The following is a 17,615-nucleotide window of genomic DNA, read 5'->3' as shown; positions in this document are numbered from 1 at the left end:
CTCATCTTGCTCCATCCCCTGGTATGTCGCCTACTTTCCAGGTGCTGCTATGCACAGTGGATGAGTCATTTCTTGAGTAAGTCATTTATTGTAATAATAACTAAAAAGTGTTCTCAGTCTGCTTCAAGATTTTCGAACTGTGGAGCCGTCATCACACAGACTCATTATTTGTAGGTTTTGCTAAGCAGAGTCCATGCAAAGGCTTAAAGAGAGGCTTCTACAATTCTGCAAATATGTCTCCCTCAGAATGTCCGAGAACAGTCCCAGGGGCTCTCTGCATTGTTTGTTGTTTTATGAATGTTATGAACATCCCTGTCTTTAAAGAGAAGAAATGGAAAGAATTTCTTCATAACTGACAATCTTTACTTTCATCTAGTCTATGTCTCCTGGGCTATTACCCACCCACCCCAACCTCACCCCAAGCCCACAGTGTGGTCAAAACTGTCCCCTTGTGGGAAATATTTTATTTCTTGGATTGGGTGCTGGTTTCCAGGTATATGCAGTTTGTGAAATTCATTGAGTTACATGCAGTGTGACAGGTGTGCTTTGCAACCTTATTCTTCAATAAGATATGTTTTTAAAAGAACCACCAGGATTTTCCTGGTTACCAGTTTCATCCTCACATTACGGCAGAAAAAGATGGTTTCCAAGACATTAACATGTTACATTTGCAGAGAAAGGTTAAAAAATAAGTGATTATTTCCCTTTAATCTACCATAAATTATTTTAATTGGAGTAAATGAGTAATGTTAATCATAAATGTATAAAAGGCATTTGAGAATACAAAGTGCTCTGCTCCCACTGGATTCCATTCTTTTTTGCATGACTGCATTCATTTTAGTGTCTCAGTACTGGAGAGCACCCCTCGGCATGTTATATAACAACTAACTAGCAGCCGCCACGCACTGCAGAGCCAGCAGAACCTGTTGCCTAGTGACTATTATCCAAGGCAGTGAGAGTCAACAACAAATACCACAATATATTCAAAGGGAGGCCTATTAACCCAGATACAATATTTATATGACTTACTAGTTTCTCAGACAGAATTGGATCCTGTCATATCCTACAGACCCCAAATTATTGATGCCTAGAAATTTATTTGTAATGTGGAAACCTTTGAAAAGGAGAAATAATAAGTTCCCAATAGAAAATTCAGAAGTCCTTCAAGTTTTATTTTTGAGTCACACTTAATGGAAATCTTGCCTGCAGGAGAATTTGTGAACACTTAGTAACTACTAGTTTTCGTATCATTCCTGTCACCTGCAGAATTTACATATGACATCTACTGGCTGGTTAGAATTATTGTAAGTCAAGCAAATTCACTTTACTCTGCCTGGGGATGCAGTAACTTGAATTGGTCTCCCTTAGTGCTCCCCAAGGCTCAGCAGAGAGTCCCCACCCTGGGAGGGCCTTCTGTTAGCTCTGGATGTGATTCCATGTGTCCCCCTCTGTGGGCACCTTGTTGAGTTGCTAGCTGAAGGAATGCACAGCTCTGTCACAGTCTTTAACACACCGGCTGGTAATGGTTGGTTTACATGCCCCTTACCACAAAGCCTACAAGCTACTTTTCAGAGGGACATGGTCCATCATCTTTGGGTCCTCTTGACTGGAATAAAGTCTTTGCTAAATAGATGTAAAAGGAATGAAAGGAAGCCTTTTATTCTGCTGGAACATAGTCCAATAGCTTTTATTTAGTGCTTCTTGAAAACCCATTTTTAAAAGTCCAAGCCAAATTATTTTAAAATTTTGATATTGTGTAATTTTCAAGGAATGGAGTAAAGATGTATAATTCAAAAAATACTGTCAGGACAACTGGTTATCCGTTTAAGGTAAAACATCAATCCCTGCCTTAATAATAAATTCTGGAGGAAATGAATATTTAAACGTTAGAAGGAAAGAAAGGAAAGACGAGAAAGAAGGAGGGAAGGAGAGAGGGAGGAAGGGAAGGAGGGAGGGAGTAAGGGAGAAGGAAGGAAGGAAGGAGGAGGAAGGAAGGAAGGAAGGAAGGAAGGAAGGAAAACCACTGGAAACCCAGAGATCAACAATGGTAAATGTGTTTCTACCACTGAAGTGGGGAATACCTTTTTAGATATGTTATAAAATCCAGAAACTATAAAGGAAAATCTGTATATGTAAATTTTTTTAAATGATCCCAAAAATAACACCATAAACAAAGTAAAAATAAAAATACCATCTAACAGATAAAAATGGCAGAAATTAAGACAAAGGGTTAATTTCTCAGTATAAAATGAAATCTGCCAAATAAAAGGATCAAAAAAAAATAGAAAAATGGACAAAGGATATAAAAATGTATTTGACAGGAAAGAAATATATATGGTGAATAAGTACATGGAATGGTGCTGAATTTCATTAAAAATTAAGTAAATGCAAATTAAAGTCACCATATGCTATTTTTGCCTATCAGAATGGCAAATATTATACCCTTTATTTGTAACTTTTGATACCAATATTGATTACTGTAATTTTAGGAAGTCATTTGTCAATATTTTTCAAAAATTTAAATGCAAATTTGCTTTGACACTGTAATTTCACTTTTAGGAACTTACTTGCACCCTAAATAGAAGGCAGCATACCAAATTACAGTGAAAATAATGTGTGTGTTTTATTCTTATACAAATATAAAAGTGCATATATATATATATATATATATATATATATATTACTTACTACAGCTACTTCTGATTAGTGGAATTTGGGAGTAGAGCTGTGAAATTTTATGTTTTACTTTATAAACTTGGTACCATATGGTTTTGTTTTCTTTTTTAAAGCCGTAAGTTTCTACTACTTTTATAATAAAATATCTAATTAAAAGTGTAGGAGTATACTGCCAATTTACAACTCTCTGGATATTGACATAATTATGCAATTGTTAATCTATCCAAAAAGCAAAATATCAAGAGAGAACAAGAGAATAATCTGAAATAAAGTAATTTCAGCCAAAACAAAAGAGCTTGAAAGACAAGTGCTCAGAAAACAAATAGCATATGTTGGGAGGTTGACAAGCTCAATCTATTTTGCAGAGTGGAAGCTTGGGTCATGCTTGTCACTCAGCCCTTTCTCAATCACACACCGGCTTGTGTGAGACATAGAGCAGATGGGCAAGAGTACAAATCTTATAGAAAAGGAAAGAGAGGCATTTCCTAAAAGAGAGGGGAAGAATGGTTGTAGAGGGGAAAAAAAATCATTTCAGACATGTTTAAATAAGGTCAAGAACAGGGTGTGACCTTCAATAAAGACTTTCAAAAATAGATTCTTGGCCTCAGAAAATAACCAAACAACTCCTTCTGTATTTTCTTACTTTAAATTTAAACTCCATGCATAAGCAACAGATGTGTTTATGCTTGTGTTGTCTGCAAGTAGATGATGAGAGAATTCTGATGCTGAATTGGACCAAACATCCCAAATGGAATTTTTCACAGCAGCTGTAAAGTGTAGCATTTCATAAAGCCACATGTATTCCGTCTTCACCTTGGACATTTTTCCCACAAGTAAAAGGCCAATTTATTCCAAGGGAAAGAAATGTATTTCATTGAAACCATAAAAAATCCCATGAGTAAAACAGTTGAATGTCAGGCATATTTGGCTTAAGTTGATCTCTTCCTTTCTAAAATAAAGGTGTTTTCTAAACATCAATACTTTTTTGCCAAAAGCTCCCTCCACATAGTGCCCTTCCTGAGGTAGGAAAAATATGAAAATTCACAGCAGTCTTGTCTTTGTGGACCAGATGCTACTGAAAAGTGCTGGTACTGATTGAGGTGAACCAAACCCAGGATTAGAAGGAAGTCTTTTATTACAGGTGAACACAAACAAACACCTTCTGAATCCTAAATTTACAGTTTGTGGTTCTTTCTCATTTTTTCTCCTTTCCTCCTCTCACACTTCCTGATAACCTCCTGCCTATATTTTTTCTGTATGTCACACTGTACACACACAGCGCACACACACACACACACTCACATCATGCATCACACACATGCATATATGTAACAGCATTTAGTGAAAGTATCGCTCAGGGTTTTGTTATGGTTTCTTCCAATCAGTAGTAAGTTATCTAACTAATAATGTGTTTCTAATAATAAAGAAGGGTATTTGCTGGGTGAATTCACTGTACAAATAATTAGAGGTTTTTGGCATCTGGGGAAGAACCCATGAACCAGAAGCAGCAACAAAATCCCTGTTCACTGGGGTCAGTGATAATCCACTTCCTAACCTCCCTCCCTAATAGCTACCCCTGGGTAGCAAGCAGCAACTTCCAAAACATAAAGGGGGAGTTCTGGCCCACCAAGATGGGGGTGTAAGATGCCTGAGGACATCTCCCCCTCCCTCCCCCTCAGAACCTTTAAACAACTAGCAAACATAGTCAGAGCCATCTTCCTCAGAAACTCCAGAAAACAGATACAATAATTGAGCAAGTGGCAAATCAAGAAAATGCAGCTCTGAAAATGAAAGGAGAAACCTGTGGAACCCTTGCTGGCCTCTCCCTGCTTCCTGGAGTAGTGTGAGGCCATCCTTTGCTAACATTATGAGCCCCTGAGCCTGTTCCAGAGGGAGCAGGATAACCCCTCTGTGTGTGCTGCGGGGCCTGTATGGCAGTGCCAGTCGATCTGATGGCAGCCTGAACATCTGAACCAGGGACCTCACCTCTGGCTCACTCTCCCAGAACTTGCCCTGCAGGCAGAAGCAGCTTGTGGACAGCTAAAGCAGGGTAAGAAACAACTAAGTCAAAGCAGCCTGGGATACAATATTACCTGCTTTAAGACATACAATGGAGCACCTGGGAGGTGGGGGGGATCTATTCCATGGAGAGTAGAGAGGACATTCAGATTCTTGTAAATGGGAGAATTCCTAAGGCCATAAGCAAGCACAAGCCAAAGACAAGAGGCAGGCTCAGAAAAGAGCCCTGCACTTCACTTTTGCCTTGGGCTGATCTTGATAGAAGGGCTGAATTCTGAAGGAGAGCACCAACCAGTGCAGAGCCAATTTGCAAAGACACTGAAAGGTATTTTTTGTATTGGTTTGTTTGTTTTTGTTAGCATCTGGTACCTAATTGAAGGAAAGACATAAGTAAACACATTCAAGAAACCCAATGAACTCCAAGTAAAATGAACTCAAAGAGAACCATGCCCAGACACATAGTTGTCAAACTTTCAAATGCCACAGACAAGAAGAAAGTTCTAAAAGCTAAAAGAGAAAAGCAACATGTTATATTCAAGGGAGCCCTAATAAGATTAAGTTCTGATTTCTCATCAGAAACCTTGAAGCAAGAAGGCAGGGGGATGAAATATTTCAAGTGCTCAAAGAAAACAATGACCAAGTGAAAATTTTATGTCTGGTAAGACTGTCTTTCAAAAATGAGGAAGAGACTAAGACATTCCAAGATAAACAAAAGCTGAGTCAGCTGATCACAACTAGAACTCCCCACAAGCAATGCAAAAGGGAGTTCTTCAGACTAAGAGGAAAGAACACTAGACAGTGGATCCAAGCGGCATAAAGAAATAAAGATAAAAATGCCAGTAATGTTGTATTGTAATTTTTTCATATACAACTCCACTTTTTACTTCCTACGTGTTCTAAAATGCAAATGCATAAAGAGTAATGATAAATCTATGGTTTCATATAGATAATGTATATAATTTGTAACAAGTACAACAAAGATGTAGGGCAGAGCAGACTAGGAACAGTATATGTGTAAGCCATTGAAGTTAACTTGTTACCAAGTCAAATGTGATTGACATCTATGCAGGATGCTAAATTGAAGCCCCATGGTAACTGCATAGAAAATATCTGAAAAAATGTATTCAGAAAGAAATGAGAAGGGATTGAAAATTGTACACTACAAAAATAAATAAATATGAAACGAGACATTAACAGAAGAATTGAGCAACAAAAGGGTCTAAGACTTACAAACACTAAATACCAAAATAGCAGAAGAAAGCTCTGCATTATTGCTAGTTACTTTAAATGTAAATTGATTAAAATCTTTATTCAAAAGACAGAGATTGACAGAATGACACTTTTTAAAAAAAAGAGTGACCCAACTATATGCTATATACAAGAGAATCATTTTAAATTTAAAGACACAATTAGGTTAAGTGAAAGGATGGAAAAAAATATACCATGCATATAGTAACCAAAAGAGAGCTGGGGTAGGTATACCAATATCAGATAAAGTAAACTTTAGGTCAAAAACTGTTAGAAAGGACAAAGAAATTCACTATGATAAAAGCATCAATTCAACAAGGCACATAAATTATAAATACGTATGCACATAATAGCAGAGCCCCCAAAATATGAAGCAAATTTCACAGATTTGAAGGAAGAAATAGACAGTTCTACATGAATAATGGGAAACCTCATTACACCACTCTCAATAATGAAGAGAATATCTAAACAGAAGATCAATAAGGAAATCGAAGACTGGAATGGTATTATAAACCAACCAATCCTAACAGACATATATAGAACACTTCACCCAAGAGCAGCAGAATATACACTCTTCTTGAGCACATTCTTCAGGGTAGACATATGTTAGCTCACAAAACAAGTCTCAATAAATTCAAACATATTGAAATCATGCAATGTATCCTCTCCAACCACAATGAAAAGCAGCTAGAAATCAATAACAGAGGGAGAAATGGAAAATTCACAAATATTTGGAAATTAAGCAACACACTCGTAAATGACTAACGGATCAAAGAAGAAATCGCAAGGAAATATCTTCAGGCAAAGGAAAATGAAAACACAACATACCAAAATTTATGGGAAGCAGCAAAGGCAGTTCTCAGAGAGAAATTTATAGTTCTAAAGGCTTGCATTTAGAAAGAAGAAAGATCAGAAATCAAGACCTAACTTCACAGCTGGAGGAAACAGAAAAAGAAGAGCAAACTAAGCCCAAAGAGAGCAGCAGGAAAGAAATATCAAACATTAGAGTGGAGATAAATGAATAAAGTTAAAAAAAATAGAATCAATGAAACCAACAGTTTGGTATTGGAATGATTAAAAAAAAAAAAAAAAAACCAACAAACTTCTAGCTAAATTAGCAAAGGAAAAAGAAAGAGGACACAAATAACTGAAATCATAAATGAAAGGTGGGACATTACTACTGACACTACAGAAATAGGAAGATAAGAGGATACTATGAACAAGTATATGAACAACAAATTAGATACCCTAGATGAAATGGCCAAATTCCTAGAAAGACACAAACTACTTACACTGACCCAAGAAGAAACAGAAGATCTCAAAAGACCAATGAACAGTAAAGAAATGGAATAAGTAATCAAAAACCTAACCAAAAAAAAAAAAAAAAAGCCCAGAACTAGATGGCTTCACAGATGAATTTTACCAAACATTCTCAGGAGAATTATAACTTATCTTTCTCAAACTCTTCCAAAAAAAATTGAAGAGAAGGGAACACTACCTATCTCATTCTATGAGGTCAACATACTCTAATATGAAATCCAGATAAAGATACAAGAAGAAAAGAAAATTACAGATCAATATCCCTATGAATAACAGATGCAAAAAATCCTCAACAAAATACTAACAAACCAAATTCAGCAGCATGTTAAAAGAATTATACACCTTGATCTAGTGGGATTTATCCAAGGTATAAATATTGATTCTTTTATGTTTAAAATGATGGCTCAACATAAAAGAATCAATTAATGAATACATCACATTAATAAAAGGAAGGAAAAACCACCTGATTACCTCAATAGATACAGAAAAGGCATTTGACAAAATCCAACACTTCTTCTTGGAAAAAAAACAAAAAACACTTAGAAAACTAGGAATAGAAGAAAACTTCCTCAACATTATAAAGGGCATATATGAAAAACCCACTGCTAACATCACACTCAATGTTGAAAGACTGAAAGCTTTTCCTCTAAGATCAGGTGCAACACAAAGATGCTCTAAGATTAGAAAGAAAAACAAGGATGCCCATTGTCAGCAATGTTATTCAGCATTGTCCTGGAATTTCAAACCAGAGCCATTAGGCAAGAAAAAGAAATAAAAGGCATCCAAATTGGAAAGAAAAAAGTAAAACTTTCCCTATTTGCAGATGAAATGATCCTATAGAAAGAAAATGCTGAAGAAAAATCCACAAAAGCTACTAGAACTAATAAACCAATTCATCAAAATGGCAGGTGCAAGATCAGCACCCAAAAATCAATAGCATTTCTATACACTAATAATGAACAATCTGAAGGAAAATCAAGAAAAAAAATCCATTTCCAATAGCAATTTTAAAAATCAAATATCTAGGAATAAATTTAATCAAGAAAGAAAAAAGACTTCTACATATAAAACTGCAAAACATTGCTAAAAGAAATCAAAAGAAGTCCTAAATAAATAGAAAGATATTCCATGTTCATGTATTGGAAGACAAATATCATTAAAATGTCAGTTCTACCCAAAGCAACTTGCCGATTCAATGCAATCCCAATCAAAATTCCAACAGTGTTCTTTGCAGAAATGGAAAAACCAATCATCTAATGAATATGAAAGGGTAGGGGATCACCAATAGTCAAAACTATGTTTAAAAAGGAGAACAAAGTTGAAGGAGTCACTCTTTCTGACTTTCAAGCTTAATAAAGCTACATTAATCAATACTGCATGGTACTGGCACAAGGACAGACTTATAGACCAAAGGAATCTACTAGAGAGTTCAGAAATAGACCCTCATATCTGTGACCAATTGAGTTTTCACATGGGTGCAAAGTCAACTCAATGGGGAAGGAAGTCTTTTTAACAAATGGTGCTGTTCTATACTAAACTCTCTGAGGAATTTGCCAAACAGTTTTCCACAGCTATTGCACCAATTTACAACATATGCAAAATATATACATATGCAGAAGAATGAAAGTGGGCCCTTCCTCACACCACATACAAAAATTAACTCAAAATGTTTCAAAGACCTAAATATAAGAAACAAAACTATAAAACTGCTAGAAGAAAACATATGAAAGTAACTTCAGGACTTTGTGTTCGACAATGGTTTCTTAGACTTTACACCAAAAGCATGAGAAACAAAAAGAAAAAATAGATAAATTTGACTTCATCAAAATTAAAAACTTTTGTGAATCAAAGACTTCATCGCAAAAGTAAAAAGATAGCCTATAGAGAGGGAGAAAATATTTGGAAATCTCATATTCAATAAGGGCTTGATATCCAGAATATATAAAGTAATCCTACAACTTAACAACTGAAAACAATCAACCCAATTTTAAAAATAGGCAAAAACTTCAATAAACATTTCTCCAAAGAAGACATATAAATGGCCAAAAGGTACATGTGAAGATGCTCAACATCATTAGCCATCAGGGAAATGTAAATCAAAACCACAGTGAGATACCATTTCACATCCACTAGAATAGCTGCTATTTTTTAAAAATTGAGGAGGATGTGGAAAAATAGGACCACTCATTCATTGTTGGGAGGGTTGTAAATTGGTGCAATCACTGTGGAAAACAGTTTGGCAATTCCTTAGAGAGTTAATTCTATACTTACGACTCAGCAATCCCACTTCTAGAAATGTACAGAAAAGAATTAAAAGCAGGGGCTAGAGCAGATATTTTCACACTGATGTTCATATCAGCATTATTCACAATTGCCAAGAGATGTTAACAACCCAAGAGTCCATCAACAGTGAATGGTTAAACAAAATGTGGTTGGTATACACGTGCAATAGAATATTATTCAGCTTTAAGAAGGAATGAACTTCTGATACCTATGACAACATGGATGAACCTTGAAGACATCAGATTGACTGAAATAAGCCAGATACAAAAGCACAAATACTGTTTGGTCTCCTGATATGAAATAATTAGAATAAGCAAATTCATGGATTCAGAAACTCAAATACAGGTTACCAGGTGCCAGGGTGGGGGTAAGGAATGGGAGTCAAAGCTTAATTGGTACAAAGTTACTCTTTGGATTGATGGAAAATTTCATAACGGATGGTGGTGACAGAAGCACAACATTGTGAATATAATTAGCAGCACTGAATTACATATCTGAAGGTGATTACAGGGGGAAATTTTAGGTTGAATAATTTAAAAAACAAACAAACATAGAACTGTATAATATAAACAGTCAACCATAATGTAAATTATGAACAGCAGTTAATAGGATAATTATAATAATATCATTTCATCAATTGTAAGAAAGGTAAGACCCTAGTTCAAAGTGTTAAATATAGGGAAAACCTTGCGTGGGATGTATGGGAACTCTATTTTCTGCTTGCTTTTTCTGTAAATCTACAACTTCTTTAATAAAAAAATAAAATTGTATCATCATTAAGGGAAAGGCTTGCTGCACTTGAATACATGAAAAACGGGGCCAATCTTTCTTGGCTTAAGTATCTTCATGGTTCTATACGGCATCGTGTAGTTCATATTTTAAAAGTTCAATATCGAGTTTTATGCACTGTGAGTTATAATAATTGTTAAGTCTCATCAGGTGATTCTCTACGTGGTCTGACAGCTTTGAATACTTTTCTCCTGCTGACCCGAGAGCAGCTGATTTGCAGACTTTGAATTTGTGTTTACTACAACCTGCCTTCACTCATTTGAAATCATTTTCTGCTTGTTATTTAAAATCATTGTCTTCTAATTATTCATTTTCAGTAGGGGTTTCAATATTGGCTTCCCTATTGAGCTAAGCGTTCTAAAATCACAATAAAAATAATTTCTTTGAAGGAGGTGATTCATCTCTGGAGGTAACTGTAAAACTCTGGTGGGCTGCTTGCCAATACAGCCTGCTGTGTAATGAGGGAGATCCAGAGCAGTCACAGACCTTGCCCCCTTGCACTGTACCCTCATGTTGTGGGGTGACTTGTGTCCCCAAAAAGGTGACTTGAAGTCCTGACCCCCAGTACCTCAGAATGTGACCTTATATGGAAATACGGTCCTTACCAATGGAATTATGCAAATTAAAGTGAGGTCATACTGCAGTAGGGTGGGCCCTTAATCCAACATAGCTGGTGTCCTTATAGGAATAGGACATTAGGACACAGACAGAGGAGAGAACACCAGGTGACCACTGAGGCAGAGAACACCATGGATTGTGGCAACCCACCGCCAGAAGCCAGCAGAGAAGGGTGGAACAGATTCCGCCCTACAGATTTCAGAGGAAGCATGGTCCATCCAAAACCTTGACTTTGGACTTCTTGCTTCCATAATAGTGAGAGAAGAAATTACTGCGGTTTTAAGCCACCAGTAAGTGCCACATTGTTACAGCAGCCCGAGCAAACCAAGATTCCTCAATTTGATGCTTTCAGCATTCTGCTCTTGTGGCTGATCCCCTGAAATAGTTTTCAGGAGCAGGCAGTATTTAAATAATTAACAAGTGTCTGTTACTGACCAACTTCCATCAACCAAATCAACTGTGTAGGTGTGTACCTGGAAGTAACTGTGCAGGTATACATAGAAAAGAACTTGGAGAAATACACACTGAAAAAGTTGTATCTCTGGGTGATATCTTTGTTTTTTAGACTTTTCTGGGGGTTTTCTTCTCATTTTTATGCAGATGTGTTTTTTTTAGATATTAAAAACAATCCAATTTAACAACTGAAGACATTTTAAGCCTCCTTGTGTTTGTTGCAGATGCTTTCTCATACTTTTTGTTAGTTTTAAATATTGAGTGCCAAAATTAATTATATTTTTCAAAATTTAATCCTTAACTTTATGAAAGGAAAATTTTAGGATTAAATAACAATTTCTCCAATTATCATTTTTTAAAGAATTAAGATAATGTCTTCTGGATATGTAAAGGTAGGTAAAATGGGAGAGCTATGGACTGTTTAAAGACGATAGTGGTGGAAATAAGCACATCATTAGGGAAAAAAATAAAAATGGACGTTGTATTGTTGTTATCGTTTTTGTTATACTCGCAAAGCAGAGTAAGCAAATTGTCACATGCAAGTGGCCTGAGTAAAATTTTCTTTAACTATAAATAGAAGCTTGGGAAATATGGTGAAATCAAAAGAATAAGTTATACAACTGCTAAATTACAATTCTCTGAAATAAATGTCAATTTTGCTAATGAATAAGTACTTCTCAGTGACGTAAGCTCCATGAATTGGACTCATCATCTTGCAAACTCTGGCCTGATGGGCCCAGCAAAGGGTAAAGATAAGATTTTCCCAGTCTGCACAGTGAGAGTCTTTACACGTGGACTAGATGAGACAAGAAAACATAAGCTGTAACTGTGCAAAATCACTTCTACCAAATTAGTGATATTTTTTCACAGCCATGATATTATTTTGATTGTTCTACTGGAAACTGTGATTTATTTGGAGCACAGCACCACATGCATTTTGTTTTGTACAGCGTGGTGTTTTCAAATTGTCATTTATTCTGTCAGGAAACACATTGGTGAAATTGATTAGAAAGCCCTCAACATTGCTTCTCTCCATCAGCATACTTCACACAGTGATAATTAGAAATTAATGGAAACATCAAAGCAGAAAAGGTCAGGTGTACTTCCTGATCTAGCTCCAGTAGTTGAAGCATGTTAGAAATTAAATAAATCAAAGTTTCTGTCACTTATGCCTGGACTTTTTTATTAACATTTTGCTGTGAAATAAAACACCCATATCAATAAATGCACAACAAAGAAGTGAACATACTTTGAGTTATTATAAAACTTATAATCTAGTCAAGAAATAGAATATTATCTGTCATTTGGAAGCCCATGCATGATCAGGAAACCCTCCTCTCCACCCTGTCAAAGTTAACCACTATCTTGACATTTAATTTGATCATTTGTTTTCTTTAGAAAAAATGATTTTACTACCTAAGCATATATGGTTTGGTTTTGCCTTTTTTTGAAATTTATGTAAGCAAAATCATATAGCACATCTTCTTTCATGCCTGAATTCTTTTGAACACAGTCTATGTCTGATATTCTCCCAGGTTATTTCATGCAGCTGTAGTTCTTTTGGTTTCATTGCTTTATAGTATTTTGTTTTATGATTGTATCACAATTTTATTTTTCCATTCAACTGGTGGTGAACATTATAAATAACACTGCTAGGTATATTTTAAGTGTGTCTTGCTACACATTAAGCACTCATTTCTAGAAGTGGAATTGCTGGGTCACAGATACGTATACCTTCAACTCCAGCTCATCACACCAAACTATCTTCCAAAGTGGTTGTTCCAATTTACATTACCAGGAACAGAGAATAGCGGACCCAGGGCTCCATATCCTCACCCACATTTGATGTTGTAGGATCTGTAGGAGTTCTTTACATTTTCCAAATAACAGCCCTTTTCTTGATTACCTATGTTGTCAAACTTTTCCCACTCCACATCCTGCTTCTTCACTCACTTATGGTATCTTTTGAAGAACATAGGATCCTCATTTTATTGTAGTCAACTTTATCAATCTTTTCTTTCATGTTTAGCATTTTTTTCTGTCCTGTTTAAGTTTGTGCCTACTGGTAGGTAATGAAGATAGTGTCATATATTATCTCCTAGAAAGTTTGATATTTTGCTTTTCAGATTGAAATCCACAATATGCCTAGAATTAATTTTTGTGTATGGTTGGAAGTATAGTCAGATTTCTCTATTTGGGATATCAAATTGTGCATAACAAATTGTCCCAACACCATTTATTGAAAATTCTCTCCATTCCCCACTCCTCTACAATGACACAGTTATCAAAAATCAAGTCATTCATTGTTTCTGGGGCTGTTTCTGGCTCATTATTCTGTTTCATTGGTCTATTTGTGTATCACTGCATTAGTGATATACTGTATTTTGCATAGATGTTTTGCACATATTGAACATCTTTTGCTAGATTATTTCTATTACTCTACAGGATTGTTTAATGTATTGTAAGTGTTATCTCTTTTGTAACTGCATGTTCGAACTATTTCTGGTATAAAGAAATACAGTTCATCTTTAAATTTTGACAACGTATCCACAATGTTGCTAAACTGTCTTATTAATTCTAAAACTTTATCAGTAGGTTCTTTCATCTTCTCTGTTTGCTAGCATATTTCTGCTATAAATAATGTCAGTTTCATGAATTCCTTTCCAATATTTATTCTTTTATTGTTTTCATCCACCTCAAACAAAGGTAAAATAAATATATTTTTAGAGAAACAAAAACAGAAATCATCAACAGATCTTCACTAAAGAAAGTACTAAAGCATGTTCATAAAGAATGCAAATGATTTCAGATGAAAGAAGAGTTTCTGAAAAGGATAAAGATCAAAGAAAATGGTAAACACAAAATAAATATGAAATTAATATTGAATATGAAGAATACCTGGTAGAACATTTTTATCAAGAATTAAAATACACAATATATAATATAAGTCAGGACAAGAATAAGTAGTCCAAGGTTCTTGCTTTACTGGCAACAAGACAAATGTAGCAATTAAAAGTAGAATTTGAAAAGTGAAAGATGCCTCTTATAATCTCTATGGTAACCACTGATAAAATGGTAAAATAATTTAAAACTCCTCGATAGATAGTATTATTTTTCAAAATATTCACTGTACCTCCTTATGGTCTATGTGTCTTTCACAAATGGCAGAATTAGATAGGCACTTTACTTTGGACATGGAATGTGAGCAGCCATGACAGACGCTTTTTCTGAGCAGAAGCTCTAAGAGCCATCCTGTATTTCCTCTGTACCAAACCAACAACTGTTTCAACAGTCCGCTTCTGAAGCAAAGAAGACCCACAATAGATAAGTAATATATCTATGAAAGCAACAAGCTTTTGTTGCTATAAACTATTGAGGTTTGGGATCTGTTTGTTAGTTTAGCACAATTCAGACTAACTCTTAATTATTGCATATTTCCAATGGATAATAAAAAATATTCAATAATTTTTTTAAAAAAAAAGAAAGAAAGGAGAATAAAGGAAAGACTGAAAAAAGGATAAATAGGAAAAATTTTAAGAAAATATTTGTATTTAAAATCAAGCATGTTAACAATTACATTAAATTTAAGTGGACAAAATATTCCAATTAAAGAAAAATTGATACATATAAATAAAGGTTTTATCTAAATTGGATAAAAATCAAAGCCCAATGATATTCTTTTTACAATAGATATATTTAAAACTTAAGGACACAGAAATGTGAAAATACAAGAATGAGAATTATTTATCAAATAATAATCAGGAGAAAGATGGCATAGCTATATTCATAGCAGACAAAATAAATTTTTTGGACCAAACCACAGTTTTGGTACTAAAACTTTTAAAAGGAGATAACAAGAAAATAAAATTCTACACCAATTTCACTCATCTGTAGATACAAAACTATTTTTAAAATAAATAATCAATATATAAAATGGATAATATACCATATCCAAGTTGATTTGATCCTATAAATACAAGGCTGTATTCTTCAATCTGTGGCTTTGTGTTTTTCACCTATCTTGGACAATTCCAAGAAACTGCCCCTGCAAATATATCCCTGTCTCATCATTTCTTGCCTTTATTTATGGGACTCCAATTACAAAAATGTTAGAACGTCTCACTCTATGCCTTATGTATTTTACCTTTTCTTCTGTTTCCATCCTTTTGTTTCTCCATGTTTAATATGGAAATTTTTCTTCTGAAATACCTTCTATTTCACTAATTCTCTTTCCAATGGTGTCTAAACTATTTAAATCCATTCATTACATTGTACATTCTTGTTATTATATTTTTAGTGGTAGAACTTAATTATTTTTTCAATCTGGTATTACTTTTTTAATACTTTCAAGCGATCTGTTGACATTCTAAATTTTTATTTTATCTCCTTGAATATAATAAGCATAGTTATATTAAAATTTGTGTCTGATAACTCCAGTAACTGGATCTGCTGGGGTCACTTTTTACGGTTTATTGTTTCTATTGGTTCTTGTTTTTGTTCTTTAATTTTCTGTTGTGCCTAGTTATTTTTCACTGTGTCAAGATACAGTATTTGAAAAATCATTTGTAGAAATAACTTGATGACTAGAATGATGTTATCTTTCTCCAGAAACTATTTATATTTTTTGCTCTGACAGAGAACTGGGGATACATCAATCTGTAATCATCTTAATCTAGTTTCAGGGATTAAGATAACTTGAAGCTGATTTGTAGTTCTAATATCTATCTCCTTTTTATTCAACTTTCCTTCAGTGGTGGACCTTTCAAGACCCAAACTCAAAATATATGGGGTTTACTAAACCAGCCATTCCCTTTGGCTGGGGTCCTGAACTTCAATTTTTGTTCTCTTTAGCCAAAACAAATCTTTTCATAATAAAAATAAGTTGCAGTGAATAAGAACTACATGTAAGAAAATAAAAAGATGGTTTATAAATAAATGCCTGCTAAAGGGTCAAAAGTTCATTCTAGAAAAGGATCTAGATATCTAACATTTAGGGAAAATATGAAAATTCTATGATAAAAGATTTCAGAATAATACTCATATGCTATTTCTATTGGCATTTTTGGAATGGGATGTTCTAGCCAAACAATAGAAAAGCATGAAATCATTGAAAATTGCTATTTCATATGCTTTTTGTTTATGTCAAATGATAAATGTAGGGCTTTTGAAAGAAGCTAACAGCTTCTCTTTTTCCTGTCAATTTTGTTTACTTTTTTATTAAGATAAGTGTATCGTGGTCTTCAAGACAACCCCCAGATTTGGTGATTTGCTTTAGGACTTACAGAACTTAGCATACAGTTGTATTCAGTGCTAACATTTATTACAGTGAAAGGATACAAAGCAAAATCAGCAAAGGAAATGGCACATGTCGTGAAGTATGCAGGAAACCAGGTGCAAGCTTCCCAGAGCCCTTTCCCAGTAGAGTTACACGGGACATGCTTAATTCCACCAGCAATGTGTTGTGACAACACACATGAAGTGTTGTCGACCAGAGAGGCTCATTAGAAATGCAGTGTTAGGGATTTTACTGTGGGCTGGTCACGTAGGCATCTGCTCTGCCTAGCATGAACCAAAATTCCAGACTCCCAGAAGGAAAATAGGTGTTCAGAATAAAACCATAATTTTTATAACAGTCTAGGCATAAAGAGCCACTCTTATCATTTAAGACAAATTTTATATCAGTGTAGGGAACTGTTTACCACTCAAGTTTCCAGACACCAGCCAAGGGCCAGCCTTGCAAGCAGAACTTTCTAAGGATAGCAGTGTCAGGCCTGCTAGGTTAACTTCTGCTTGTACAAGAAATAATTTTGAACTTTTAACTTAAGTTGCCATAAATGAGCAATGTGACCTCTTCCTTCTTTGAATTCCTGTACTAATTAGCTTCTCTCTTTTATGGTACATGAATATTTTTCTTATCAACTCTGTTCTTGCCTTATCAAGTTCTTTAAGGGCAGGGAACAGATTTTAAAGTTTCTTATCTTCCTCACAGTATAGAATGTCTCACCCCACGGACAAGATGAAATAGTACTTATATAACATTCTCCATTCAATATTCATTAAGGCTTGAAAGTAAACACAGTATTTTAGTTGTCTAAAATCTTCCTAACACTTTGAGATATTGGGTAGCTGATAAACAAAACTTTCCAAAACATGATTTTTCAGTTATCTTCCAGGCTTGGAAGCATGTGGAACTAAAAAAAAAGGTATGC

Source organism: Choloepus didactylus, chromosome 7 (assembly GCF_015220235.1).
Source record: "Choloepus didactylus isolate mChoDid1 chromosome 7, mChoDid1.pri, whole genome shotgun sequence".
Taxonomy (NCBI): Eukaryota; Metazoa; Chordata; class Mammalia; order Pilosa; family Megalonychidae; genus Choloepus; species Choloepus didactylus.
This window is presented reverse-complemented; position numbering follows the sequence as displayed.